The sequence below is a fragment of the Dasypus novemcinctus genome, chromosome 18 (genome assembly GCF_030445035.2).
Source record: "Dasypus novemcinctus isolate mDasNov1 chromosome 18, mDasNov1.1.hap2, whole genome shotgun sequence".
Lineage (NCBI taxonomy): Eukaryota > Metazoa > Chordata > Mammalia > Cingulata > Dasypodidae > Dasypus > Dasypus novemcinctus.
Window position 1 is genome coordinate 79,917,609 of NC_080690.1, and position 3,666 is coordinate 79,921,274.

Consider the following 3,666-nt stretch of genomic DNA (forward strand, 5'->3'; position numbering starts at 1 on the left):
AAATTTGTCAATCTACCTATCAGTATACCTCAAGAAAATATAGGCAACAGAAAAAAGTGAGAAAAAAGGACCTGGGATTTGGGGGAATCTCTGCTTCAACAATACCAATATTAATTATAAAATGCTGGCAGGAACTCTGGGTCTTTATGCCATCACTTGACCCCAAACAAAATTTGCAGAGCCTAAGGTCTTGGCCATCCTTTAGAGTCCAGTGTGTTGAGGAGCTCTACGAAGCCATTGTGGGGTCCACACAAGCTGTCCTAGCCTGGGTACCCCTGGCTGCACCTTGGGGACCGTTGCTGCTCTTCTAGGCATCCAGGAATAGAACTTCCAGCTTAACAAAAGCAGTAAAACAAAATTAAAATTAAATTAAATAATAAAATTATATTTTATTTAATTTTAAAACTAAAGATAAATAAAATAAAGTACAATAAAAGAGCAGACCAGCCAGGCTCAACAGTAGGCCATTCTCTGTTCTGTAATCTGGGCAAATAAGAGAACTTAATCCAGGGGCAACTTCACATCTGCTTTAATATTTAGGGATACTGAAATAACACATAAATTGCCCATTATGTAAACTTTAAAAAGTCACTAAGCCAATCCACTCCACGAACTGAAATTCCTTTTTTTCCATGCTCAAAAAGCATGATGTAATAAGGGCTTCACTAAACAAGAGTATCTGGGTTAGGGACAACTGGTGAGCAAAACTCACACCATAATCTTCTCTCCCCCCCGAAAAAAAAAATGGGTCCTGACATGAGGTGGTGTCTACCCAGAGGAAGCGAACCTTGGGGCTAAATTGGCCAGTGCCTGTGCCCAATGAACACGCGGTGCTGACCTGCCTATCCTGAACGTAATCCTCACCCTGAGGCGTTGTAGCCAAGAAGCTGTGACTACAAGGGCAAGGTGGAGTGGTCCAGGTATAGAGGGTTGAGTACCTCCACCGCCTCCAGGTTGCAGGATGCTGGGCAGATGATGTGAGCCTCAGGAGATGCAGGAGGTGGACAGTTGCTACAACTGTTACCACAGGTTGTGGGATCACTGGCTTATGACCAGACCAAGCACAGCTGGAAGTGTTTATCCAGAACTGGTGGGATCCACTGTGGGTTCAGATCGCATGACCTAGGAGAAACTCAGGCGGGTGCAGCATGGGTGACCATCACCGTCTCCTTCTTTGTAGAGAGAAAATAAGTTAAATTCCAGTCCCAACCGCAGCACAGGGCAGCAGTCTCCCTGTGGCCCCTGTAGAGTCAGAACAATTGAAAGGGAGCATGTTATAACTGAGAAAGAGAACTCCAGGTTAGTTTGGGTAAGGAAGAATTGCCCTAAATATCACAGTCCCTTGGGCACCATCTGCTGACTGCATACATCAGATATTTGCTTCACCACTATTTTTTATCTGTTTTCCACATACAGCCACCAATCACATCATGTAGCACAAATCACATCATGTAGCACCCAGCGCTCATCCTTCCAGTGGCTTCCCATTCACTCACAAGAAAATAAGACTTACTACCATGTCTTAAAAGTCCCTGCAGGGGAGCAGATGCAGCTCAAGTGGTTGAGCACCTGCTTCCCACGTATGAGGTCTTGGGTTCAATCCCTAGCCCTGGAACAAAAAAAAAAAAAATCCCTATATGATCTTCCTCTTCTTTTGGTGCATCAGGTCCAGAACAGGCAAATTTATGAGTAAATATTTAAAGAAATCTGATACTATGAGATTATGGTGACCACTAGATTAAAGCAAAGCAAGAGAAAAAGTTAGAGGTTACTGGGGTGGGTGGGCAAAACTATTTTACATGGGCATCGGGGAAGAAATTTAAGACCAGCAGACTTTGTGCCTGCATTCTGAGAGATTGATGGGAGAAAGTTGGGAAAAATAACAATCCACACAAAGAAATGAAAGCAGAACCAGTGCATCTGGAAGGAAGTGAGGATGGACTAGAAGCAGAAGCAGGAGTCAAAGTATGCTGGAATTTGGAGAAAGAATTCTCTCTCCATCCAAAGTGCCAAATGGCTTACACAACCTAGTGCTTTTTAAGGAACCTCTAACTGCAAAATGGAGGCCAGGGAAGAGGTGGCAATGGTGGAAAATTAAAAATTAAGAAAAAATATATGAGGATGTGGTTGGAATCCAGTGACACTGTAGGGTGACCTGAGAGCATCTGAGGAGATGGAGAGAATCAGTGAACTTTCCATTCTTTTTAAGGTAGAATTCATAGACAGTGTTCACAGATGAGGTGTGGGTTTTATGGGATACAGAGGACTCTGGATAGATACAAATATATGATTGGAACATATACTGTCTATTGGAAGTACCAATATCAGTGCTGGGAAAACTGGTTGAGGGCAGTCTGTGGGATGGCACCTGCATTCCTGGTGCAGCTGCTGGTCTCTGGTTACAGAGGGAGCACAGCCCACCCTATGCACATATTTAGCAGGTGTGTTTGTCTACTCCAGCCCTTCCAGTAGCCACCCTAAGTACAGACCCAACACGCTCACTCTGTTGCGCCTAACCTAGAACTCACTCGAAGCAGCAGGAGCACTGTAAGGGAACTGCAGGCACCTGGGGAGAAACGTCACAGCTGAGACATGCATTAGAGTACCTGGGGTCTGGGAGGAAAAGATGAGGTGAGTTTCCTAGGGAAATTAGGAGATCTAGGCACATTCATGTATACTGGGGAATTTTGTAAACCATGTTCATGCCCAGAAAAGAGCTAAGCAAACCCTAAGTGTTCATCCCAAGCTGATCTATACACTCTGTACAAGCTGGCCTAAACATGGAAGGAAAACCCAGCACAGAGCCTGTCCATAAAAACTGGGAGAAGTGGCTTTTGTTTTTGCTTTTCATGCACTCCTGGCATTGATGGACTTATTGGTCAAAATATTGGCTGAACACAAGATAAAGGAACATTCGCATCAGTAATCAAGCATGACAAGGAAATATCATTAACAAATTAGACTATTACAGTCTTCAACATTAAAAAGGAAAAAGCAAACCCTGGAGGAGTGGAAGACTCTAATTGCCAGAGCCAAAGCATTAAAATGTTCGAATGTCCATATTTGAACATGAAATCACAAGGCGTAAGAAGAAACAGGAGGAAAACGGATGTGGCTCAACCAATTAGCCTCCCATCTACCATATAGGACATCCAGGGTTCAATGCCCAGGGCCTCCTGGTGAGGGCGAGCTGGCCCACACAGAGCACTGGCCCACACAGGAATGCTGCCCTGTGCAGGAGTGACCCCTGTGTGGGAATGCCACCCGGCGCAGGAAAAGACACCCTGCACAGTAGTGCCAGCCAATGCTGAGAGCTGGCACAGCAAGATGATGCAACAAGAGACACAGAGGAGAGAAATTAAGAAGACATAGCCGAACAGGGAGTAGAAGAAAGTAATCATCCCTCTCACACTCCAGAAGTTTCCAGCATCAATTCCTGGAGCCACCTAATGAGAATACAAGCAGACACAGAAGAACACAGTAAATGGACACAGAGAGCAGACAATAGGGGGAAGGGGGGGCAGAAATAAATAAAATAAAAAATAAATCTTTTAAAAAAAAAGGAAACAGGAAAGGATGGTCCATTCAAAGGAACAAAATGAAGCCATAGAAAAATATCACTGAGGAAGCCCAGACATTGAAATTACTAGTCAAAAAAAATTAAAT